The 27,815-nt window shown below is 37.6% G+C and overlaps 1 protein-coding gene across 4 annotated transcripts in view; it reads left to right on the top strand.

The window, feature by feature from the left end:
• MIGA1 (mitoguardin 1) overlaps window positions 1–27,815 on the top strand; it is a 100,143-nt gene that overhangs the window by 34,568 nt on the left and 37,760 nt on the right. The gene's annotated exons all lie outside the window — the stretch shown is intronic.

The following is a 27,815-nucleotide window of genomic DNA, read 5'->3' as shown; positions in this document are numbered from 1 at the left end:
CTTACCATAGATGGCATAATGTTTTGACATGTGGAGGTTACAGGGCAGAAAAAAAGTAGACAGTATTCATGTCAACAAATAGAATTTTTCAAAGCCTTCTTTTTATATTTATAGTTTTTTCTACACAGTTTCTTTTATAACTTACTATAATGACATTTAGAAAGGACAGAGAGAAGGAATTTTAAAAGAATTCAAGTGTAACAATGGAATGGAACAACTGGAAAAAGATAGGAAAGTAGTTAAGTGGCAAGGAAAACCACAGAGAAAAAGGAGTAAGAAAAAATTATAAGTATAAGGAGGGGAGAGGAAAAGGGCCCCAAGGCTTAATGTCTAATTCTAGGAATGGAGGCTTTGCCCTCACTGTTCTAATAGTCTGCCTACAATTTCTTTCCAGCCTCATGGTAAGGATCATGTAGGGGTGTAGTTCTTGTATTTGTTACTCTTGTAATGTGCATCTCAGATTTGACTCTTTAGTATGCCCAAAGTTTCTTTTTTCCACTGACCATGGAGGTTGGCAAAGTCCATCTCTGATTTTTTTTTAGGTTATCAGGTTATAAAGATTTCTTTTTTTTTTTTTTTAAGATTTTATTTATTTATTTGACAGAGAGAGACACAGCGAGAGAGGGAACACAAGCAGGGGGAGTGGGAGAGGGAGAAGCAGGCTCCCCGCAGAGCAGGGAGCCCGATGCAGGACTCGATCCCAGGACCCTGGGATCATGACCTGAGCTGAAGGCAGTCGCTTAACCAACTGAGCCACCCAGGCGCCCCTATATTACTGGGAGGCAACTTATGGCTAATAGTCATAAGTAAAGATGTTAATAAATAACTTCAGAGGTTCAGGAGTGAATTTAAACCAAGTATTGATCTTATTTCAGTGAATACTTCACTGTTTTGGAATTTATTTTGTCTTATTTGATGAAATTATATATTTTTTTCTCTTAAGAAAGGTTTTCAAGGTTAGAAGATTCCTCAGCAGTCATCTAATTTATCTCCTTTCCCCTCTGTCCTGTACTTAATAACTAACACCTGCCATTGCTTGCATGTTACCATGTGCGGGGCCCTTTGCTGAGCATTTACATACATTGTAGTTTCTTCTTTCCCTGAGGTACTACACTGAGTGAAAATTATCTCACTTAATCTTCACAACAACTTAATATAAATATAGTGATCATCCTCATTTTTTAGATGGGGAAAGAGGAAAGGCGATAGTAACTTCCCTAGAGTTGCATGGCTATTAAATGACAGAACCCATATTTGGACCCAGGCAGGCTAACTTCAGAGTTCATATTCCGAACCACCACACTAGATTGCCTCACTACCTTCCTTGAATGGGATGATTGACTGTGAACTCTGTGAGTAGAGTATGCCTACTGGCAAAGTTCCCTTTAGGAGATGTAATCGTGGAGCAGGCAGCCTGGAAACCCCACAGCTGCTAAAGAAAGGAAACATTTCTTGTGGTAGTAAGTAATTTATTTATTTATTTGTTTGTTTGTTTGTTTGTTTTTATTTTTTTAAGATTTTATTTATTTATTTGAGAGAGAGAATGAGCATGAGCAGGGGGAGGAGCAGAGGGAAAGGGAGAAGCAGACTCCCTGCTAAGCAGGGAGCCTGACTAGGGGGCTCGATCCCAGGACCGTGAGATCATGACCCGAGCCGAAGGCAGACGCTTAACCGACTGAGCCACCCAGGCACCCCAGTATTTATTTATTAAAAAGATTTTATTTATTGGGGCGCCTGGGTGGCTCAGTCGTTAAGCATCTGCCTTTGGCTCGGGTCATGATCCCAGGGTCCTGGGATCGAGCCCCGTGTCGGGCTCCCTGCTCTGCGGGAAGCCTGCTTCTCCCTCCCTGCTTCTCCCTCTCCCACTCCTCCTGCTTGTGTTCCCTCTCTCACTGTGTCTCTCTCTGTCAAATAAATAAATAAAAATCTTTAAAAAAAAAAAAAGATTTTTATTTATTTATTTATTTGAGAGAGAGAGAGAGAGAGAGGGCGTGTAGATGCATGAATGGGATGGGGGAAGGGCAGAGGGGAAGGGAGAGGAAGAGAAAAGAATCCCAAGCAGACTCCATGCTGAGTGAAGAGCCCAAAATGGGGCTTGATCTCATGACCCTGAGATCATGGCCTGAGCTGAAACCAAGAGTTGGACACTTAACTGAGCCATTTGGGCGTCCCTGTGGTGGTATTTATTTAATGTGGATTTTCCTTTCCTTAAAAAATTTTTCCTTCTTCCATATGTGTGTGAGGATCTGAGATTAACTCTTGCATCTTTCTTCCTCTCTCAGGCCCCCTAGGCACTCTAGACATATTCACTCATTTTGTAGAAGGAAGTTATCAAGGTTTAATCCAAGGACAAAAGAAGAGAGCTACTATTCTTACCTGAGGGAAATAGTGCCAGCTGAATTTAAAGTTTCTATTTATTTATTTAGTAATCTCTACATCCAATGTGGGTCTCGACTTCATGACCCTGAGATCAAGAGTTGCATGCTCTTCCAGGGGCCCCAGTAGCAGCTGAATTTAGTGTAGTATTTTAATGATTACTCTAATGGATTACCCTTTGGCCTGTATCTCCATAATAACTGAAAGCAGAGAGTCCAGATTCACACTAACTGGGTTCAAATCCTGGCTTCAGCATTTATGAGCTGTGTGATTATATAACTTGTCTAAACTTCAGCCTCCTTATCTGAGAAATGGGCATATAATACCTATTTTCAAAATAATTATGAGGATTAAATGAAATAATACATATAAAGTGCTAGGTACAGGGTAACATTGTTTATTGGGTTGGAATTTGGAACTTCTCTGGGACACTCAGGAAGGCTGTGGGTTTTTTGATGTTCTTATTTTACCTTATTCCTATATTTGCTAATTTCGAGGTATTCTTTAAAATTTCTTGGGTGCCTGGCAGGTTCAGTTGGTAGGATGTGTGACTCTTGATCTCAAGGTTGTGAGTTCAGGTGCCATGTTGGGTGTGGAGATTACTTAAAAATAAAATCTTTAAAAAAATAAAAAAATAAAAATATAATTTCTTGTCCACTGATAACATCTTCCTGCTGTCCAGTGATGCTATAATTTTTTCCATTAATTTTTTTTCTGTCATATTTTTAAAGATTTTATTTATTTATTTGACAGAGAGAGAGAGAACACAAGTAGGCAGAGTGGCAGGCAGAGGGAGAGGGAGAAGCAGGCTGTCCACCGAGCAGGGAGCCCAATGTGGGGCTTGATCCCAGGACCCTAGGATCATGACCTGAGCCGAAGGTAGCTGTTTAACTGACTGAGCCACCCTGGTGCTCCTTTTCTGTCATTTTCAGTGGGCCTTTGGGAAGAAGGAGAAGTAAATGCCTATGCTCTACTATCTTGAAGTAGAAATTCTGGCCATTACAATCAGAGCCCAAGGACTACATTAGCTTTCAAACATCGCTAATGTTGAGCTTATAGTTATTAAAACTTGTAAGTTCTTTGTTATTGTTAGATTTGTTGTTAAGCTATATAGTCCCTCATTTATTCTTGTGCAGTTGTTTTGGACCCAAGTTTTAGGTATTACATTTATTATTCTTACTAGATTGTTACTTCTGAGTCATCATTCCGAATTGTTAAGATCATTTAGATTTTGATTTGATATCCCTTTCATCTATCAGTCTCTAGTTTGGTCAGTTTGGTCTAGTTGGTCATCAGTGCTCTCATCGAAACCATTAACACAAAATATTTAAAGGAAAGCTTGTTACCTTCTACTCACGACACTTCTGACGCCAAGTGTATGTTTCCCATATGAAGCAATTCTCCAGTTCTCTTTAGACATCAACTGGATGTCCTACAGTTTAATTCAGTTATGACACTAACTTTCCAGAGTTTACACAGACCCCACAGATGAAGGGCTCTGCCTCACAAGACTGCCCTCTACTCAATGCCAATTACAAGTCCAGGTTCCCCAGACTTCTGACGAACCATCAGTAAATCAGGAGTTCTGCAGTTCCCTCCTTAAGTTTGACAGTTTGCTAGAATAGCTCACAGAACTTAGGGAAACACTTTACTTACTATCACCAGTTTATTATAAAAGGTACTAACTCAGGAACAAATGGAAGAGATGCATAGGACAAGGTATGGGGAATAGGCCTAGGGCTTTTATGCCCTCTCCAGGTGCACAAGCCTCCCAATACTTTTTTTTTTTAAAGATTTTATTTATTTATTTGACAGAGAGAGACACAGTGAGAGAGGGAACACAAGCTGGGGGAGTGGGAGAGGGAGAAGCAGGCTTCCTGCGGAGCAGGGAGCTCAATGCGGTGCTCGATCCCAGGACCCTGGGATCACGATCTGAGCCACCCAGGTGCCCCAAGCCTCTCAGTACTTTGATGTGTTCTCTAACCTGGCAGCTCTCTGAACCCTAGTTTAGGGTTTTTATGGAGACTCCCATTATGGAGGCATGATTGATTAAATCATTGACCATTGCTGATTAATGTGATCCTCAGCTCTTTTCCCCTCAGGGATTGGGTTTGGAGCTGAAAATTCCAGCCTTCTAGTTGTATGGTTGGTCCCTTAGCAACCATCCCCCACCTCCAGAAGTCACTCATTAGCATAAATTCTGGTATGGTTGTGATAGATTATTATGAATAACAAAGATGCTCCCCTCACCCCCATCACTTAGGAGATCCTAAGAGTTTTAGGAGCTCTTTGTCAGGAATTGGGATTGAATATATGTTATCATGTCACAATATCACATCTTAAAGTGGGCAAAGCCAGAGTCAGGGATCTGAGGTATGATACTTTCAAGTTGCCTTATGTCACTAAGAATTATCAAGACACTTTGTTGTTCAACCAGCAATAAATTCAACGGATTCTACTTTAACATTTTTTCATCTTGATCACAAAAAGATCATGGAATACTTATTTATATATCATGCCAAAATGAGTGTGTATTTATATACTTAACCATTAATTTAGGAAAATGTAAATTTTTTTTTTTTTAAAGAGACTAATATGGGGACGCCTGGTGGCTCAGTCGGTTAAGCATCCGATTTTGGCTTAGGTCATGATCTCAGGGTTGTGAATTGAGCCTGCTTAAGATTCTCTCTCTCCCTCTCCCTGTACCCCTCCTCCTACTCCCCCTCTAAAAAAAAAGGCTAATATCAATGCACATTTTTTGGGAAATATTGCTGATACTGAGCTATTTTGTAGGCGAGTTTTGCCATTAAGTCTTTTTTTTTTTAAGATTTTTATTTATTTATTTGAGAGAGAGAATGAGAGAGAGAGAGCATGAGAGGGGGAGAGGGTTAGAGGGAGAAGCAGACTCCCTGCTGAGCAGGGAGCCCAATGTGGGACTCAGTCCCAGGACTCTAGGATCATGACCTGAGCCTAAGGCAGTCGCCTAACCAACTGAGCCACCCTGGCACCCCTTCTATTTTTTTTTAATGATTTTATTTATTTATTTGAGAGAGAGAATGAGAGAGAGAGGCCATTAAGTCTTTATAGCTGGTTTTATACTCGCTTGTAAATCATCTTAGTTTTAGAAGTCACATGTGTCAGGTTTTATTGACTACATAGAACCTCAGCAAAACTTATTTCACTAATTTGGAGTTCAAAATATAAACAGGGACTCTATTTAATTTTACATCTGCACTATCTATAGTAGTCTGCCAAGTTAACACTGTAGACAAGATTACGAGGAGGACAGTTTAAATCCTCCTCAGCACGATTCTTTCAGTATGTTTAGCGTTTCTCTTTTTAGATAACAGTGTTAATTAAAAGTGAATTAAGTCTATTCTCTTTTTTAAAGATAGCAGATCCAAAAACTTTTGAGTTGTTGGTATTATGAGTTACTTGGTTACTTTAGGTAGGTGAAGTTAATAACGATTGAAAAAATACATAGTATGATTCTAGCATTGGATTATGATAATGGTTGCACAACTCTATACATTTACTAAAACTCATTGAATTGTACATTTATTTATCTATTTAAAGATTTTATTTGAGAGAGAGAGAGCACAAGCAGGGGGAGGGGCAGAGGGACAAGCAGACTCTCCGCTGAGTGTGGAGCCTGATCCCAGGACCCTGAGATTTGATCTGAGCCAAGGTCAGATGCTTCATTGACTGATCCAGCCAGGAACCCCTGAATTTTACATTTAGAAAGGGGGAGATTTATGGTATGTAGATTATACATCAGTAAAGCTATTAAAAATACGGTATGGTTGGGGTGCCTGGGTGGTTCAGTCGGTTAAGCGTCTGCCTGCGGCTCAGATCGTGATCCCAGCGTCCTGGGATTGAGCCCCACATCAGGCTCCCTGCTCCGAAGAGAACCTGCTTCTCCCTCTCCAGCTACCCCTGGCCCTGCTTGTGCTCCCTCTCTCGCTGTCTCACTCTGTCAAATAAATAAATAAAATCTTTAAAAAAAAATACAGTATGGTTGTTTTAAGCTAATTTTTTTTTAAAGATTTTATGTATTTGACAGACAGGATGTGCACAAACAGGGGGAGTGGCAGAGGGAGAGGTAGAAGCAGGCTTTTCTCCGAGCGGCGAGCCCAATGTGGGACTCAATCCCAGGACCCTGGGATCTATGACTGGAGCCGGAGGCAGATGCTTAACTGACTGAGCCACCCAGGCGCCCCTTTTTAAAGCTAATTTTAAGTAAGTTTTCATGAATTTGAATTAGTTCAAAACATCACTTTATACTCAAAATTTTAAATAATGCAAATCCCAAAAACTTTTTAAAAATTCAGGAATCACTTAGTTTCAAAGCTTTGGGCCTGGTGAATTATAAACTGTTTGCTGTAGGTGGTGTCACTTCAGCTGGTAACTAGAAATACTAAGTATCCTTTATAAATGTCCTATGAACCATACTAACGTTTATCGGCACAGAAACTTCTGCAAGTGGTTTTAGTGATTCTGCTATTATTTTTACTTCTGTTGTTAAATTTAGAGCCTTTTTTATATTTTGTAATATTGTCGTCCAAGTGGTCATTAAATTTTAAAAGCACTGAAAAGGTCAAATAACTGCTGATATTCTTGTTAATTTAGTACTGAGCATGCTAGAAATATTGGCACTAGCAGAATTAAAGCAAGAGCACTTTTATTTTAAAAATTAAAAACTTCTGGCAACCTGGCTAAAATCACAACCATTGAGGCACCTGGGTGGCTCAGTCGGTTAAGCAGCCGACTCTTGGTTTCAGCTCAGGTTGTGATCTCGGGGTCCTGGGGTTGAGCCCTGCATCGGGCTTTGTGCTCAGCCTGGAATCTGCTTGAAATTCTCTCTCCCTCTCCCTTTGCCCCTCCCCCTGCTCTTTCTCTCTTTAAATAAATAAATAAAATCTTAAAAAAAAATAAAGTTACAACCACTAATGTACTCCTAAGCCAAGCTATCATCTGTGTTAAAATAGGAAATACTTTTGATATTTGGAAAGGGATAGCGTTACAAAAAACTTCCTACAAATACTACAAATGTTTTAAAAGCATTCTTTTTTTTTTTTTAAGATTTTTATTTATTTATTTATTTATTTGAGAGAGAGAGCGAGCACAAGAGGGGGGAGCGGGAGAGGGAGAAGCAGACTCCCTGCTGAGCAGGGAGCCCGATGCGGGACTCGATCCCGGGACTCCAGGATCATGACCTGAGCCGAAGGCAGTCGCCTAACCAACTGAGCCACCCAGGTGCCCCTTTAAAAGCATTCTTAAAAAATGTTTTTATTATAGTCATTTACTGTGCTTTAAAACTATGCTTGAAAAAAGAAATACAGCACAGTAGTTGTGATCTACTTCAACTCCTCTTTATATTTCTTCCTATAGGAAAATAACTTTGAATTAGGCAGGGTTTTAAGGCATGAATTCCTTGCCTAAAATGTAACCACTCTTTATTCTCTAATTCATCTTTTGCAATGTTCCATACTGGTATTTCCTTTACCATTCTGAATTAGTAAATCATTATTGGATGTACAGTTGACCCTTGAACAACACAGGTTTGAACTGCTCAGGTCCACTTATACATAGATCTTTTTTGATAAATATGGTGTAGTACTTAAATGTATTTTCTCTTATGATTTTAACATTTTCTTTTCTTATAAAAATACAGTATAAAATACATATACAAAGTATTTATTAATCAACAGTTTAATTGACAGGCTTCTGGTCAACGATAGCCTATTAAGTTTTGGGGGAGTCAAAAGTTATATTCAGATTTTCAACTGCATGGGGGTTGGCGCCCCTAACATTCATATTGTTTAAGGGTCAGCTGTATTTCTGTATTTGCTCTTACACATCAAAATTTTGCTTGGGGCTTAAATGATAATTATTTGTTCTATTACTCCTACTATAAAATGAAATGAAGATTTGAATTCTCTAATAATAAAAAAAAAATGTTTAACTTATTGAGACTGTTCAGTGTTAAATGCAAGATATTGAAATCACTAGAGGGCAGCACATTATATCTACATATTAAAAGCCTATGACTCACAAATGCCATTCTGTGCTACTCCTAGCACTGGAAGTTAAATTTAAGTCACTACATTTTTTTTTTCTGGCATGTTTTGTATACACCTGCTACTGTAACTGAGAGTGAGAGCATGGATATGATGCACAGACTTGAAATAACATTAGTGTAAATTTCCACTAGTGTTTAAGTTCCTCCAGCTAACAGCATCTGTAAGCGTTATGTTTATATGTAGTTTTTCAGAGAATTGTTAAATTACAATTGTTAAATTATAATTTAGTTATTGTAATTTTTGAAGGTTCAAACCAAAAAAATCCAATATGATTTCAATTATGGACAGTATAGCTTAATGATTAAGAACATAGGCTCTGGAGGCGACTGCCTTCGGCTCAGGTCATGATCCTGGAGTCCTGGGATCGAGTCCCACATCAGGCTCCTGGCTCAGCGGGGAGCCTGCTTCTCCCTCTGACCCTATCCCCTCTTGTGCTGTTTCTCTCTCTCTCTCTCAAATAAATAAATAAATAAATAAAATCTTAAAAAAAAAAAAAAGAACATAGGCTCTGGAGGTAAACAAACATGGGTTCAGGTCCCAGCTCTAGGACTCTTAGTAGCTAAGAAACCTAAGCAAGCCTTGACCTTTCTTAGACTCAGCTTCTTCATAAGTAAGATGGAGGACTATATTAGGATCAACTTCATAGAATTGTGAAGATTAAGTGAGATAACTATATCATTTTATTTTTATTTGATTTTTTTCCTTCAAGTTTTTATTTAAATTCCAGTTAGTTAACATACAGTGTAATATTAGTTTCAGGTGTAGAATTTAGTGATTCATCACAATACCCAGTGCTCATCACAAGTGCCCTCCTTAATACCCATCACCCATTTAACCTATTCCCTGCCCACCTCCCCTCCATCGACCCTCAGTTTGTTCTCTATAGTTAAGAGTCTGTTTTCGGGTTTGCCTCTCTTAACATGTATCATTTTAGTATAGGCACATGGTAAACACTTGTTATCTCTTCATATTATAGTCTAGCATTTTTATGAGGCCTGTTTTTTTTTAAGATTATATTTATTTATTTGATAGGGAGTGAGAGAGAGCACGAGCGAGGTGAAGGGCAGAGGGAGAAGCAGACTCCCTGCCGATTGGGCGGCCCAAGGTGGGGCTTGATCCTGGGACTCTGGGATCATGACCTGAGCAAAGGCAGATGCTCAACTGCTCAACTGACTGAGCCACCGAGACGCCCCATGAGGCCTGTTCTAAGATTATTTTAAAGTTGCATGGTTACAGGTAGATTGGTGTCACATGTTCATAACTTGTTTTACAGTGATATTGTTCAATCATATTCTCCAGACAACATTCATTGTTTCTGGGAATTAATTTGATTTTTCTCATGTTAAAGTGGTAACTTAAATTAAGGTATTTAAGTCATGTTTAAAGTAATTTGTTTGAGGCACCTGGGTGACTCAGTCGGTTAAGCATCTGCCTTTGGACCCTGGGATCGAGTCCTGCATCAGGCTCCTTGCTCAGTGGGGAATCTGCTTCTCCCTCTCCCTCAGCCCCTCTCCCTTGCTCATGCATGCACTCTCTCTCACAAATACATAAATAAAATCTAAAAAAAATAAAGCTATTTGTTTGAGGGGCATCTGGCTGGCTCAGTTGGAAGAGCATGCGACTCTTGATCTCAGGATTGTAGCTTGAGCCCCACCTTGAGTGTAGATTACTAAAAATAAATAAACTTAAAAAAATAATTTATTTGAGAAAGAAGATACTCTTTATTTTTTTTAAAAGATTTTATTTATTTATTCATGAGAGAGAGAGAGAGGCAGAGCGAGAAGCAGGCTCCCAAGGAGCAGGGAGCCCGATGCGGGACTCGATTCCAGGACCCTGAGATCATGACCTGAGCCGAAGGCAGACGCTTAACCATCTGAGCCACCCAGGCGCCCAGAAGATACTCTTTATACTTTTTCTTTGTGTTAGACAAGAAAATGTCATCCTGAAGGACAAGTACTTTGCAAAAGTATTTATTCTAGATATAGCTAAAATTACTGGCTTTCTTTGATTCATGATCTTGACATATGCATAGGAGAAAAACAAAAAACAATAATGGATATACTTTTTGTTAGCATGTATAATTATTTAGCAAATTCTCTTGATTCTGCCTCCATAATAAAGTTCTCATTCATTCTCTTTTCTCTGCACCCTCATTAAATTTTGCCCGGATTTAATAATCTCCTAATTAGGTTCCTTCTTCTGGTCGCTCTCCCATCGGTACATGTTTCTAGAATTATCTTCTTGTGCAGAGCTCCCATCTCTCTCCCATATACTCCAGCCAAACTGAACAGAGTCTCTTCCAGAAATGAAATTCTTCTCTAAGATTTTAGTCATATAATCAACTTCAGGTTTTTAGTAAATTTTTCTTGTTTTTCTTTTTGCATTCTTTTTCTGATACTCTTCCTTTGCATAATTCAACATGCTCCGAAGCATTTTTTTTCTGCCTATAGAATACCACTCTGTTCAAAACTACTTCCTTCGTGCATCCTTCTCTGCTTTTTCAGCCAGAGGAAACCTCTCATACCTTTCTCTGTTCCGTAATAATATTTGTTGTCTTAGTGATACCATTTATAGTGATACTTAGTGATACTCTGTCTCTCTGATTTCTGAATAAACTGAGAACACAAAAAGAGCCTGATATTGATTAAACAATAGTTTTAACTTTATTTGGAACTTTTTTCACTAATGTCTGGATTGGAAAATGTGGTAAGGCTTCCTACACTGTCCTGCCTTCCCCTCAAAAAAATTCTCTGGAGAAAAGCTGAGAATGCAGAGAAAATGCCTAGCACACTTAGCCAGTTGCATAGGGATTCCCTGCCTGCCCTATAATCTCTGCAAACACTCTGTCCAGCTCAGGAGAGTGCGATCCAGCACCAAAGTGATGGGTTTGCAGACCTAGACCTTTCTCTAAAAGACTTGAGAGAGAACAAACACTAGTGTACACCAAGAGCCATGCAGTGAACAATGACTTTATCCCATTTCCTTCTGTTTAATGGCATTCAGGTTCTCAACATTAGCTAAGTTACTCTTCCTATAGGGAGGAGCAAATAACGAGGTGAAGGGAATAACTTAACGTGTTAATCCAGTATAGCTTCTTCCTGGAAGAAGATGGGAGTGGAAGTCGCATATGAAATATGAAACTGGGGGGGGTTTAATGGTTTTCTCTGTGGAATTGGTTGCTTTTGACAGTAAATTACAATTTTTTAAAAATATTTTATTCATTTATTTGTCAGAGAGAGAGAGCACACCAGCAGGGGGAGCGGCAGGCAGAGGGAGAGGGAGAAGCAGGCTCCCCGCTGAGCAGGGGGCCTGATGCGGGACTCGATCCCAGGACTTGGGATCATGACCTGAGCTGAAGGCAGACGCTTAACTGACTGAGCCACCTAGGTGTCCCAATTACAGTTATTTATGTTACATATCCAGTCTCTTATATTAGACCATAAACTCCTTGTGGGCAGATGGAATAGTTAATTCTCTTCTTTTCAGTGCCTGATACTGTGGCTTCACTGTAGTATAGATACTCAGTGGTCTGAGGGTCTTAATAAAATGTTTATCAGAATTACCTCTGTAGCTTTTCAACAACATGGATTCCTAGGCTTCTACTGAATTTGAAACTTTGGGGTTTGGATTGTGAAATACATTGGTATTTCATAGTTCAGTAGATGATTCTCATGTGCATTTATGTTTAAGAGGTCTTTCAAGTGATATATAAATGATAAACTTATCATTAATTTTAGTTTTACCACATTTATCAATCTTTCCTTTATGGTTTGTACTTTTTGTGTATTGTTTAGAAGATATAAAGAGAATTGTTTTGTATTTTCTTTGGCAAGTTTGAAAGTTTTTATTTTTGTTTTAATTTTAATATACAGTGTTATATTGGTTTTAGGTATACAATGTAGTGATTTAGCAATTCTGTACATGACTCAGTGGTCATCATGATAAGTGTACTCTTTATCCCCTTTCCCTGTTTCACCCATCCCTCCACCCACCTACCCTCTGGTAACTGTCAGTTCTCTGTAGTTAAGAGTCAGCTTTTTGGTTTGTCTCTTTTTTGTTTATGTTTCTTAAATTCCAACATGAGTGAAATTGTATGTATTTGTCTCTCTCTGACTGACCTATTTAGCATTATACCCTCTAGATTCATCCATGTTGTTGCAAATGGCAAGATTTCTCTTTTTTATGGTTGAGTATATTTCACTGTGTATATATATACCACATCTTCTTTATCCATTCATCTGTCAATGGACAGTTGGCCTGCTTCCATAATTTTGCTATTGTAAATAATGCTGCACTAAATATAGGGGTGCATATATCTTTTCAAATTAGTGTTTTCATATTCTTTGGGTAAATAGTAGTGGAATTACTGAATCATGGGGCAGTTCTATTTTTAATTTTTCAGGAACCTCCATACTGTTTCCCACAGTGGCTGCACCAGTTTGCATTCCCACTAACAGAGCACGAGGGTTCCTTTTTTCCCTTTTTTGCCAACACTTGTTGTTTTTTGTGTTTTTGATTTTAACCATTTTGGAAGATATGAGGTGGTATCTTATTTTGGTTTTGATTTGCATTTCCTTGATTATGAGTGATGTTGAGCATCTTTTCATGTGTGTGTTGGCCATCTGGATGTCTTTTTTGGAGAAATGTCTGTTCATATCTTCTACCCATCTTTAATTGGATCATCTGTCTTTTGGTGTTGAGTTGTATAAGTTCTTTATATATTTGGATAGTACCCCTTTATTGGATATGTCATTTGCAAATATCTTCTCCCACTCAATCGGTTGTTTTTGGTTTTGCTGGTTGTTCTCTTTGTGGTGCAGAGACTTTTTATTTTGATGTAGTCCCAATAGCTTATTTTTGCTTTTGTTTCCCTTGCCTCAGGAGGCATATCTAGAAAAATGTTGCTATGGCTTATGTCAGACAATTTACTGTGTTCTCTTCTGGAGTTTTTATGGTTTCAGGTCTCACATTTAGGTCCTTAACCCATTTGAGTTTATTTTTGTGTATGGTCTAAGAAAGTGGTCCAGTTTTATTCTTTTGCATATAGCTGTCCACTTTTCTGAACACCATTTGTTGAAGAGACTTTTTTCCGTTGGATAGTCTTTCCTGCTTTGTCAAAGATTAATTGGCCATATAATTGTGGATTTTCTATTCTGTTCTCTTCTGTTCTATGTGTCTGTTTTTGTGCCAGCACCATACTGTTTTGACTACTATAGCTTTGTTGTAAATTCTCTTGTCTTTGGTGTGGTCTTTTCTCTATGTTTAGCTATGGAGAGTCTGTTCTGCCAGTGTTTGGTCGTTTTCTGGGTTATTTACATCGATGTGGGTGTTATCTAGGGGTATTTGTGGAACAAGGTAAACCTAGGATCCTTCTATTCCACAATCTACTCCAGAAGTTCTCTGAAGTTTTATTTTTTGTATTTAGGTGTTTAATCTGCCAGGAGCTGATTTTTTAAACCTATATTATTACTGTTTTTTTAACATTTGAATAAATTGTTGCCTCAGCACCATTCAATGCATAATATATCTTTTTCTTAATGATTTGAAATGCCCCTGTCCTACGTCAAGTTGTCTTATGTGTTGTGTGTCTTTTGTGGACTGTTTGTTCTATTAGTCTGTCTGTCCCTGCCTTGGTTTCACAGTGTCTTCTTTACTGTAGCTTTATTTAGTTTTATTATGAGTCTTGACACCTGGCAGGGTGAGTCCATTCACTGTGTTCTTTTTTAAGAATTGCTTTGCTATTCTTAGCCCTTCGCTTTTCTATGTGAAGTTTAGGACACCTTGTCAAGTTTCATGAAAACCTCTCTTGGGATTTTGATTATTACATTGCATTTTATAGGTTAGCTTGTGGGAGAATTAATCTTCATAACATTAATGTTTCCATCTAGAAACATGGTATGGCTCTTCATTTCTTTAAGTCTTTTATATTTTTCATAACTTTTTATAATTTCTTTCATAAAGGTCTTACATATTTTCATTCCTAGAGCCCTTATAGTTTAGTTATCATTGTACATGTTATATTTTTAAAATTTACATTTACTGATTTTTTTCTTGTCATTATCTAAAATGTTCCTGATATTTGTATTTGAATATTATCAACAACCCTTCTGAACTCTTATTATTTTTGCCATCAATAACTTGTTATAATTTCTTTTGGAATTTTTATCTGGAATACATACCTGTGGGTGATAACATGTTTATTTTTATTTCTTTCTTTTCAACACATATGCTTTTTCTTTTTCTCTTCTTCTTTTATGCACCCCCCCCCCCCCCCGCCCACACACACACCACCCATCTTACTACTTTGGGTAGATTCTTACAGTTCTTTTTGCCTCTGAAGAGAGTTGTGTAGAAAGGACTATGAATTAGCTGTCCTGCCGCACAGAATCAAAGACTGTGTCCCTGTTGCTGTGGCTCCCCAGTAAGTACAGAAGTGTTGATGGCAGGGACGCATGAAGACTGTGAAGGCAAATGATTGCTTAAAAATCAGCTCGGTACTGTTTATTTAACTTTACTCTTTGCCTTATATGTGATGGTATTCAGATGAAATAAGGACTAAAGTCCCTGTCTTCAGGTTGCCTCTGGTCTGACTGGCCGTTTAAGACTTATTTATATGAAGCAGTTAGAGAGCAATATAGGTTAGTATATGCCTCAATATTGAGCTATTTCATAAGACTCAGGCTAAACTCCTTCCACAAAGCATAAGATCCTTCTTTTAACTTTTCCTTCCCACCTCCATTCTTTTTTGTACTTCCCAACTGAAGTGCCCTTGGCCTGTTTAAGAGCCTAAGATAAGAACTTGAAAGTAAACAGATGTGGTTTGGGACATGTGGTTATCTTTGGTTATCTGCTACTGTTTGTTTTTGCTGAAATATCTGAGTATGTTTTAAATTCATTTGGAAACGCATATACATATTATGAGTATCAGGTAAGAAGATATGTACAGTGCTTCATGACTACATTATTTTTCCTTTTAAGTAAATAATTTTTGTAAACTTTGAGGAGTGGCTGTAAATGGATGGTAGATTTACAAATGTTTGTTGTATTGGGGCACCTGGGTGGCTTAGTCGGTTGAGCATCCGAAACTTGGTTTCAGCTCAGGTCATGATCTCACAGGTTGTGGGATCAGCCCGCTGTCTGGCTCCGCGTTCAGGGCAGTCTGCTGGAGATTCTCTCCCTCTGTCCCTACCCCCATTTATGCACATGCTCTCTTGCTCTCTCTCTCTAAAATAAAGAAATCTTTAAAAAAAAAAATGTTTGTTGTACTATTTTGATTCAAAATACACATCTATGCTACATATATGATTTTTGTACATATCAAATATTGCACAATAAAAGTATATTTATCTTTCATATTAAACAGGAATTTGTGTTATTATCTTAATTCTTTTGGGAAAAATTAGACTTTAGTTGTTCACAACAACTAGTGAGAGATTGGTAGAATATGGGAATAAAACCTAACATCAAGGAATGATTTATACTTTAGGAGACTTCTGTTATCATCATTATCATGCAGGGTATGCATTATTACATGGTTTGGTAGTTTATTTCAGTAACAGCACATTCAGGATTAAGATTATGCTTTACTCACTTTGCTTAGGCTATTAGGGCTGGACCAAATTGCTGAATTTAATACTAGCGTAAAAATAAACCTGATTAACAACAAATGAAGCTTGCTAGCAGTTTCTTGGGGACATGATTTAGTTGATATGCTTTTTTTTTTAAAGATTTTATTTATTTGAAAGAGAGAGCACGAGTTGGGGAGGGTTGGAGGGAGAGGGAGAAGCAGACTCCCCACTGAGCAGGAAGCCTGATGTGGAGCTCTATCCCGGGCAAGATCATGACCTGAGCCAAAGTTAGACACTTAACCAACTGAGCCATCCAGGTGCCTCTAGGTGATAACAATTTATGGAAATTCAGTTCAGGCTTGTTAATTACACTGTAATTAGAATTCTTCTAAAATTAATTGGGCTTCATAGTTTGTTTGCTTATGTTTTCTATAAAGAGTAATGTGTATTTGCAATAGCTGTATTAGCAGGCAAATCTGAAGCCATAAGTTTGATAAATATTGTTTTTTTGGCTGAGCAGAGAACTTTGAGATTCTTTCATACTGATGTGTAGGAACAAATTTAGCCCTTAAAAACAAACCAGGAATTTTTATAGTTTTGCAGTATTGCTTTGCATGTTTCACTTGTTTCGGCCTCATTATAATCTGTTTTTTGAACAGAATGAACTCCTAGGATCTTAGGTCTCAAATATTTATTTAGCAAACATTTGATTGCCTAATATATGTCAGACATATTATAAGGCACTGGAGAAATAAGGATGAAATCTTCATCCTTGCTTTTAAGCAACACAGAGTCTATGTAGGCATTAGAAAATTATATAGCACAGTGGAGTAAATACTATAATAATGTGTTTAGAAAGTGCTACGAAAACACCAAAGAAAAGCATAGATTATTCATCTGGGGGCTGAAGGAAGTCTTCACAGGTGTGACACTTGAAGAAAGATCATTTGAGAAAGGGGCATTTCAAGCAGAGCAAACACTATGAATTAAGCCTGTTAGGTCTTGGGAATACAGAATATGTAGGAGAGTGGTGAGAAGTGAATCGAGAATAGTGGGCAGGAGATAAATCATGAAAATCCTTGTTTTGTACCTTTAGGCAAAAGGGAGCCACTGAGAATTATAAGTCATAATCAAATTTATGTGTTTGCGGGAGACTATGAAAGTGTTGACTGGTTAAGTTTAAATAATTTATTCATCTTTCTTTTTTTTTTTTTTAAGATTTTATTTATTTATTCATGAGAGACAGAGAGAGAGAGAGAGAGAGAGAAGCAGAGGCAGAGGGAGAAGCAAGCTCCCTGTGCAGGGAGCCTGATACGGGACTCGATCCCAGGACCTTGTGATCATGACCCGAGCCAAAGGCATACGCCTAACCGACTGAGCCACCCAGGTGCCCCTTTATTCATCTTTCTTTCTGCTCTCTTATGTAGAGGATTTCACTGAGAGAGTGACACATCCTGTAAGGAAAAATTAGAGGTTTTCCACACTAGTACTGACTGCACAAATTCTCTGGCAGAGAATAGGAAAACTAAAGTGGGACTTCCTGACCACTAGAGAGACGTTATTCTTCTCTTGATAAGCAGCCAGAGAGAACATTTAGCAATATTGAAAGAGCTTGGCAGCAAGAGGAAATACTTCAATCTATGATCTTGAGTCAAATGTCAGACAACCCAGAGTTGACCCTCTAAGACCTTCTCCTTTTCCTTTCCTGCAGAATCACTGTGGTTGGAGGATAAACTCCCCGAGGGTTTATTTTTAGGGGGTGACATGAATTACAGGCTTCATTTGTATACTCAGACTTCTAAATATACAGGGTACAAATTGCAGAACATATAAGAAATTTGGATTAGTAATTTCCTCCTATGTTTTAAGGCTCATACTCTTAATTTCAAAGTGTTTAATAATACTATAGACTACTGTTAGTCAAAATAGGTTCAGAGCTGAAAGCAATGTAATGAAAATCGTTGGGGTGCCAGAAACAAGAAATTCCTGCTCCTTGCCTTTGCCTCTTTTGTATTTAAGTTACATCTTATCAGCTTGGATTTCTAAGTCCAGGACTTCACTAACACGAGACCTTTGTATGATTTAGAAAAAGGCCCATGTAGCCCCTTGGAAAGGGCACTTTTGTGATAAGAAAAAGGTTCACCTTCCTCCTAGAAGATGCAGGATATGGGCTGGATTTCTGCCCTGACTTGTCTCATTGGCCAGTGGCCTTTGTGTAGTGTACAGAGTGACCAACTCTTGCTAGTGACCCTGTTAAAGCCTCTGTAACTGCAGACCTAACCTTAATTACTTTTTGTTCCACTTTGATAACTTTGGGTTATCCAGTCATTTCTTCTGCTAAAAAATGGTAGAAAACGCTGTTATGCCTTTTTCTTTCCTTCTATTACTCATTTTGCATTGGCAGCTGTATTTCCCAGTTAGGAATCACAGTTGTTATATTGGGCAGTCATGGCATATAAGAAGTTTTGATAAATAGGGAATGCCAGGGGCGCCTGGGCGGCTCAGTCGTTAAGCGTCTGCCTTCAGCTCAGGCCATGATCCCGGGATCCTGGGATCGAGCCCGGCATCAGGCTCTCTGCTGGGTGGGGAAGCCTGCTTCTCCCTCTCCCACTCCCCCTGCTTGTGTTCCTTCTCTCGCTGTCTCTCTCTCTGTCAAATAAATAAAATCTTAAAAAAAAAAGGGAACACCAGAGACAACTGTTATGGAAATCTCTTCTGGGTAGATCGATAGTATCAGGTTGTTTTGTACATGTATTATTTCACATAGTCAAAACTGTAAGTCATAACACATCAAGAACTGATCAGTTTTTTCTCTTGTTTCAGTGGATTTCATTGTTACTCTTTTCAGTATTAAGGTACATTGAGGAAAAAATGAAGAAAGTATCATCTCCTGGCTCTCTTAGTTCTTTTACTTCCTAAAATTATGTTGGTTTAAATTTTTGTATTCAACTTTTTTTTTTTTCCTCTGAAACTATACTATAGCATTTTAAAACAAATAAAAGTAAAAAGCCGTCCACAGTATAGCTGGGGCAGGTAGTCAAAGTCATATAAGATGGACAAAGAGCAGCAGTAGTTTTCTAGATTTCTTAATTATTTTAGCAGACGATAGACTGGAAAATAGCTTGTCTTATCGGCAGCGGGAACTTTTCCACTTTTAATAAAACCGTAGAAAAGACAAGGTTCCAAATCATATTTAAGTTGCTAAAAATCATCTGGAGAATAGCTGTTGACATAGAAGTCAGATGACATTGAGACATTGGCAGCCTTCCCCTTCTTTCTGGTGTTATAAAATCCACAGTGGACAGCCTGGATTTTAAAAGAAGAGTGGCATCTTTGGAATCTTCACTAGAATCTGCTGAGATTAAAATAGACCTGATGGCTTCTTAAGCGACAGAAAATAGAATGTGCCTAGGGATGGCAAAAGTGAGACATGAAGAAAACCCATTTGGATTGGTTTAAAGAACTAGATCTAGGTCTGAAGTTCTAAGTTCCAAGGCTGAAATATCTTCTCGTTTTTTCTTTTTCTTTCTTTCTTTCTTTTTTTTTTTTTAACTTTCAAGCAAATTCTGCTTTGAAAAAGACTTAAGTAATGTGTGAATTATGAGATTGTGAAAGAAGGAGCAGGGCTTGAATCCAGTCAGATTTTTGGCCTAAAATATATGACTGTTGAGTTAAAAGTAAACATTATACTTTCAGTATCCTTCCAAAGAAGAACATAGTTTATGTCTATGCATGAATGTTTTAAAAGTTCTGGGTGATTGAGATAGGTAAAGCAATGCTTTAAAAAGTTTTAGGTTTGGGGTGCCTGGCTGGCTCAGTTGGTAGAGCATGCTACTCTTAATCTCAGGGTCATGAGTTCAAGCCCCACGCTGGGCATAGAGCTTGCTAAAGAAAAAAGAGAGAGAAGAGAGCCACTGTCTGTTCAGAGTCAATGTGGTAACTTACAGTATTTTTTATATTTAATCCCCCAATTATGTGGAAAGTGTTTTAGGTACTTCTAAGGTTAAAGATTAGGCATTATGGGGCATAAGCTGCATATTTTAGGTTTACAAGAAATGGCAAGTTTAATTAATTTACAGGTGAGTATTGGAAAAACAAGAATTTTAACAGCTCTGAAAACAAGTAAAAGTAATATAATAAGCAAAATGATTCAGAGGAGATATAGGAGAGGCTTTTTAAAATAGGGATTTTCATGCCTTAGGGATGGCCACTTTATATAACAAGTTTTATTTAGTTTATTTCAACAAGTATTGAAGTGTTTGAGAACTGTAGGAACCATCAGAAAAAAAAATGAAGGAAAAAGAAAAAAGATGAGGAAGTCCATGAATAGTTGTTTCAGTCCAGCTGGACAGACAGGCTATATATATATATATATTCAGGCAATTGTTAAGTAAAAATTCAGGTAGTGTAGGGGTGCCTGGGTGGTTCAGTTGGTTAAGTGTCCGACTCTTGATTTTGGCTCAGGTTGTGATCTCAGGGTCATGAGATCAAGCCTCACGTCAGGTTCTGCGCTGGCCGTGGAGCCTGCTTAAGATTTTCTCTCTCCCTCTGCCCCCCCAAAGCCCCTCATATGCTCCCACACTCTCCCTCTCTCTAAAAAAAAAATTCAGGTAGTGTATTAAATGATACTTACCTTTTATGTAATAATGTGAATAGCTAATATTTATTGAAAACACTTACTTTACATGTATTAACTCATTTAATCCTTACACAACTCTATGAGGTAGATTTTATTCCCATTTTCCAAGTGAGGATACTGAGAAATGGAGAATATAAACTTACTCAAGGTTGTTATACAGCTAAGAAGCAGAATCCGAATTTGAATCCAAGCAGTCTGGCTCCAGAACCCATAATTTTAATACTTTTGCTGCACTGCCTTATATAGAAGCAAAAAATTAGATAATTTTTGGAGGATACTTAATGGGTGATAGTACTTGAGTTGCATATTATAAAACAGCATGTGTTTCTGGGTAGCATGGAGCAAGGGAGCAGAAGGAAAAATTTATGTGTTGGAGAAGATACAGAAGGAACCAAAGGCTTGAAAAGAATGCATATGGCAATAGTAATAGCAGTGAAAAATTATTTAGCACTTACTATGTACTAAGTACTATGCCTCCATGAATCTCATTTAATCCTTATGACAACTCTATGAAATCAATGTCGTTATCCCTAGTGTACCTTGATAACAAGTAGCAAAGCTGGGATCAGAATTGGGCTCCAAGTGCTACCTGGCTGACTAGAAAGCCCAAGCTTTTACCCATTGCATTATTACTAAGGCAAGTGAGAGTACAGTGAATAGTATAGTATATAATATAGTGTAAGTATAATAGTATTAGTATAGTATAATATATATAGTACATAATATAGTATAGTACCGAGTATACTATATGGCGTATAGCACACATTATATAATATATAGTATGGTAGTATATAATAAGAGGGTAGTATATAGTATAGTACAGTCACAGCTCAGGGGTCTTTTATTAATTAATAGAAAACAAGATTAGACAGTAGGCATACTGTCTAATTAGACATAATTTCTCTTCAGAAATTATGGAAGGCTTTGAAAACCAGATGAGGACCCACTGAAGATTGTGATTGGAAAGTGGCTTTTTTTCTTTTAGTTCCAATAAAACATTCCTGTGAATAATTAGACTATTCCTGCCTTACAGTTACACATATTAAGTGTAATAGCCTGTGAAAGCATTTAGCACTACTATTAGACACTCAAAAAATGTGAGTTGAATCTGAATCCTGTAAAGGACTTGTAAACTCTTTGCACTGAGATAAGATATGAGAAAGGAATGCTCCAACAGTACTGTCCAATAGAAATATAATGTGAGTGACAAATATAACTTTAAACTTTCCAGTAGGCACATGAAAAAGTTAAATGAAAGAGGTGAAATTAATTTTAATCATATATTTTTTGAACCCAATTTATGTTAATAAGATTTTATATTTTTGGTACAAAGCTTTCAAAGTCCATTGTGTGTTTTACACTTACAGCACATCTCAATTCTGACTAGCCACATTTCATGTACTCAGTAGATACGTGTGGCTAGCACCTACTATGTGGGACACCACAGCTCCATAGTTTCATAGCATGGAATCTGGTGTCATATGACCTGTTTTGAATCCTGCCATTCCATTTCTTAACTGTGTGAGTATGGACCATCACTTAACATTTCTGTACGTTAACTTCTTGATATGTAAAATGAAAAAAAGAATAATAAATAAAGGATTATTGTGAGAATTATGAGATGATGTATGTAAAGCCTATAACTTGGTTTCTGGCAAGTAGTAAGTGCAAAATAAATGTATATTGGTTTCATCACACTCTTATTGTTGTCATTAAATAGCAAGCATTGCTTAGTTTCCATGTGTTCTTCCTGCAAATAGTTGATTATTCGCACCAGAACACTCCCACTTAAAATTCTAAACCAATCATTAAATAGCAAAGAAATATTGATAAGTCAGGAGGAAAAAGGTTGTGAGTGGTATCTGCGTGGCATTTGAGTCTCCCACAACTATTTGTATTCCACTATGGGGTACAGATAAATTATTTTCAATTTGCTATTATACTTAACAGACTCATCAGATCTTTTGACTTTTTGAACTTGGCATCATTATAGGTGCTTCCTGTATCCGGGAATAAAATTTATGTCTAATAATTTATAGCTTTACTGCCAACACTGAAATACTTCATTGTCTTTTCTGCTTTCAGCCATTTGGGGGCAAGATATAAAGATACATTGTTTTCTTTGCTTCTATGTAAACCCTTAGAGGAAAATGCACAAAACAAAAAAGCATAGTGATTTATCCCACTCTCTTGTGTAACTATCATGTAGATCAAAAAATAAAGCACTGCCGCGGAGCCTGGGTGGCTCAGTGGGTTAAGCGTCTGACCTCGAGGTCCTGGGATCCAGCCCTGCATTGGGCTCCAGGGCTCCCCGCTCAGTGGAGAGTCTGCTTCTCCCTCTCCCTTTGCCCCTCCCCCTGTTCATGCTCTCTCTTTTTCTTTCATATAAATAAAATCTTTAAAAAAATACTTTAAAAAATAAAACTGCCAGAGCACCTGGCCGGCTCAGTTGGTGGAGCGTGCGACTCTTGATCTCAGATTTGTGAGTTTGAGCCCCACCCACACTGGGTATAGAGACTAATTAAAAAATAAAATCTTTAGGTCGCCTGGGTGGTTCAGTTGGTTAAACGTCTGTCTCCCACTGAGGTCATGATCCCAGGGCCCTGGGATCGAGTCTTGCATCGGGCTCCCTGCTTAGCAGAGTCTGCTTCTCCCTCTCCCTCTGCTGCTCCTCCTGCTTGTGCTCTGTCAAATAAATAAATAAAATCTTTAAAAATAAAATAAAATCTTCTATTTAATTTTAAAGATTTTATTTATTTGAGAGAGAGAGAGAGAGCATGAGCAGGGGGGAGGGGTAGACAGAGAGGGGAGAGAAGCAGACTCCCCGCTGAGCAGGGAGCCTGATGCAGGATCCCAGTGTGTCCTGGGATCATGATTTGAGCTGAAGGCAGATGCTTAACCGACTGAACCACCCAGGCGCCCCAAAATAAAATCTTTTAAAAAAATAAAAATAAAAAAGTAAAACATTGACAACTCTCTAGAAGGTCCCCTTATACCTGGTCCCAGTCAACACCCCTCCCCCACACACCTAAAACTAACCACTGTCCTGATGCTCATGCTAATTACCTCCTGGCTTTTCTTACAGTTTGATCAACTAAATGTAGTCCTGATCACTGTAGTTTAATTTTGCTTGTTTTGGATTTTATATGAATGAAATTATACGTATAATTCTTCACTCAACATGTGAAATTCATCCTTATTCTTGCATATAGCAGTAGTTCATTCACTTTTATTGTTTTATAGCATTTCATTGTTTGAATATACCCCAGTTTGTGTATTCTATGGTAGATGGACAATTGTGGGTTTTTTTTTTTTCTAGTTTGGAGTTGTTATAAGTAGTGTTGTTACCAACATTCTTTTGCATATATAACCATGTATTTCTGTAAAAAACACCTAAGGATAGAATTGCTAATCACAGAAAATGCAGTCTTGAACTTTCATAGATACTGCCAAACTCTCCAAAGTGGTTCTACCAATTGACATTTCTAGCAGGGGTATGTGAGTTTCCATTGCTGTACATCCTTAACAAATAAAAAATTGCCATTTTTTCCAATTTATATTATTCTGTCAGGTGTGTAATGATAATGTGGTTTTTGTGTTTTTCTGCTAAGAAAAATTTGGTAAGATGTTTCTGAAAATATTAACTAACATGAAGCCATTAGTTTTCAGTTTTCCGTGCTGTCCCTTTCTTTCAGTATCACAATCAAGAATTTATACTTTTTAGAAAGAGTATTTTAAAATTTAATTTGATTCATGAAAGCAGGTAGTTTGAGATATTACTCAGTATTCTTTCTTTATACTTTTTATTGGCTTATCTAAAAAAATAGATACATTATTTCCCTTCATAATTTAAGCTGCCATTCCAGGATTCATAACAATTACTGAAATGAGAGGTATGGTCTGTGGTTTACAAAAGTATGTTTAATGAATAAATCTTTCCAGTTCCTCTGAGCCATTTTTCTTTGTTAGAGTGTTGTGTTTTTTTGTTTTTGTTTTTTTTTTAAGATTTTATTTCTTTATTTGAGACAGAGAGAATGAGAGACAGGGAGCATGAGAGGGAGGGAGGGTCAGAGGGAGAAGCAGACTCCCTGCCGAGCAGGGAGCCCGATGCGGGACTCGATCCCGGGACTCCAGGATCATGACCTGAGCCGAAGGCAGTCGCTTAACCAACTGAGCCACCCAGGCGCCCGGGTATTGTGTTTTTTGTTTTGTTTTGTTTTGTTTTTTTGAGTAAAGTACTAGTTGGTTACTGTCGAGTGAAGTAAAACAGACTTTAACAACTCATGGGTAATGTCTGAAAGGTAAAGTGACATAAGATAAATGTCTGTGTTCCACTCTGAAAATAGCAAAAGTCATACGGAACCAAGATTTAACTTAATTGACTTGTAATTTAATCCTGCTTTAAAAGTGGTTTGGCATAATGAAAATTGTACTGTGACTTCATTTTGCACAATTAATACTAACAATGGAAAAATAAGAAGATAAAGGTTTGAAAGTTGTAAATGCCAGTTCAATTTTTTAAATGATTTATCTCTCAAAGTTTGTGTGCGCATTTTTAAAAATCATATGTGCATTGAAAAGAAAATAATGGGAATTTTTCTGGATAATTGAATGTCCAAAAATACCAATCTTATAGCTGTTTATAAGCATAAAACCAATTATGTTGTTTAGTTCTCAAGTTCAATGAAAAATTTAATTTCTAAAAGAACATGTATTTTTGAAAATAGAATAATTTAACTTCTGATTTTGTTCCATTAATACTCACTTAGTGGTATAAGGATTTTAAGCTGTGAAGTTAGGTACTTTAAAAGGATTGATGTAACCTTCATCTGGAAACAATTATAATTTTTTTAAAAGGTTTTTAAAAATGTATTTATTTGACAGAGAGAGATACAGCGAGAGAGGGAACACAAGCAGGGGGAGTGGGAGAAGGAGAAGCAGGCTTCCCACAGGGCAGAAGCCCAATGCGGGGCTCAATCCCAGGACCCTGGGATCATGACATGAGCCAAAGGCAGACGCTTAATGACTGAGCCACCCAGGCACCCCTGGAACCCTGGAAACAATTATAATTTAAACTTGGAAGATAAATGGTTAAATTGTCAAATGTAGGCCTCCTAAATATAAAGTAGGGGAAAAAAAATACATGTATATTTATTTTCAATACCTAATAGGAATGAACTTTATACCAGTTATGGCTTATTTGCTTTTCTGCTTGGCTTACAGTGTGGAATATAAATTGGTTGCAAAACTTGAGTTTAAACTAAACTAATGGTTTGCATTAAAAAAAAAAAAAAAAAAAAAAAAAACTCGGGCGCCTGGGTGGCTCAGTCGTTAAGCGTCTGCCTTTGGCTCAGGTCATGATCCCAGGGTCCTGGGATCAAGTCCCACATCGGGCTCCCTGCTCGGCAGGAAGCCTGCTTCTCGCTCTCCCACTCCCCCTGCTTGTGTTCCTGCTCTCGCTATCTCTCTGTCAAATAAATAAATAAAATCTTTAAAAAAAAAACAACTCTACATTTCCTGTATAGAATCACAAATGTCCGTGTTTTCTGGTACTTGAGTGTTTTGAATAGGACTTGGAAAATTTCTGGTAAAGGTAATGAACTTTATTTTGGGGAAAATGATGATGGAATAGAAATTTGGATGAATGAAAGCAAAAGAAATTTCTGGTTCCTTTTTATTTTTTTTTAATTTTTTTTTTTTTAAGGATTTTATTTATTTATTTATTTGATAGGAAGAGACACAGTGAGAGAGGGAACACAAGCAGGGGGAGTGGGAGAGGGAGAAGCAGGCTTCCTGCCGAGCAGGGAGTCCGATGCAGGGCTCGATCCCAGGACCCTGGGATCATGACCTGAGCTGAAAGCAGATGCTTAACGACTGAGCCCCAGGCCACCCCTCTGGTTCCTTTTTAAAGAAGATAAAGTGACAAATTTAGCAGATTGAGGGTCAGTAAGAAAAATTAGTATATATTTTGTTCTTTGCTTTTTCATACTTGTGATAAATTTTAAAAGATATCAGTTGTTTGCTACAATGTAGACACATCTGTAAGCAAGTTCAGTATTTATTTGAAAACTCAATGTTAACAGATTCCTGATGATAGTATGTGAAGACATTGATACCCACAATCAGAGTGCTGCATATGTTAATAGGTAGACTGTCTTGGCATGGCCAGATAAACCATTTGCCAAAGTATTTAAATTTTTTCAGCCCTTATAATCATTGGGATGGTTATATTTGACCCTCAGGTAGCCAGAGAAAACATCGGGGACCTAGCTCTGATTGTTTTTGGCCTTTCAGTGTTTTAAAGTAAGCCTTAAGGACTGAAGAACAAATATATATATGTGTGTGTGTGTGTATATATATATATATGTATATATATATATATCTGAGAGAGAGAGAATGAGCAGAGGGAGAGGGAGAGAGAATCCATAGCAGACTCCCTGCTGAGCACAGAACCCAACTTGGGTCTTGATCCTAGGACCTGGGATCATGACCTGAGCCAAAACCAGGAGTCAGCTGCTTAACCAATGAACCACCCTGGCATCCCTAGAGATACCTTCTTGAATAGTTTTAATTGATCAGTTTATCACAAGTGACTGGCCAGACAACATTTTATGTTAATAATTTATTGAATTTGAATGAATCTACTCGTTCTCACAGTTTGGGCAAGGTCACTTGCAACTAATTTGCTCTGTTTCAGACTGCTCTGGTGTATGCTGATTTTACAATGTATGGTAGATAATCCAACTCTAGTTATATACCAGTTGAAATTATTACGTATCCAAAAGCTTGTTAAATCTGATATTAAGTTTAATCCCTTTTTAAAGTAAAAAATATCTGCTTTATAGTACTTTCTCTTCTGCTTGGCAGTGTTTCAGAATCAGTTAAACAATGAATACACTTTGAGAATCTTATCAGATTATATCCCGTTGGTTTGTATTTACTGTTTTTCTTTTAGGTTCCAGTCTAAATAATGACAGAAAGAAAGAAAGACAAAAAAGAAAGAAAAGAAAAGAAAAAGAAAAAGAAAGAAAGAGAGAGAGAGAGAGAGAAAGAAAGAAAGAAAGAGAGAGAGAGAGAAAGAAAGAAAGAAAAAGAAAGAAAGAAAGAAAGAAAGAAAGAAAGAAAGAAAGAAAGAAAGAAAGAAAGAAA

Source organism: Mirounga leonina, unplaced genomic scaffold, assembly GCF_011800145.1.
Source record: "Mirounga leonina isolate KUSES-001 unplaced genomic scaffold, KU_Mleo_1.0 Mir_173, whole genome shotgun sequence".
Taxonomy (NCBI): Eukaryota; Metazoa; Chordata; class Mammalia; order Carnivora; family Phocidae; genus Mirounga; species Mirounga leonina.
This window is presented reverse-complemented; position numbering and strand designations above follow the sequence as displayed.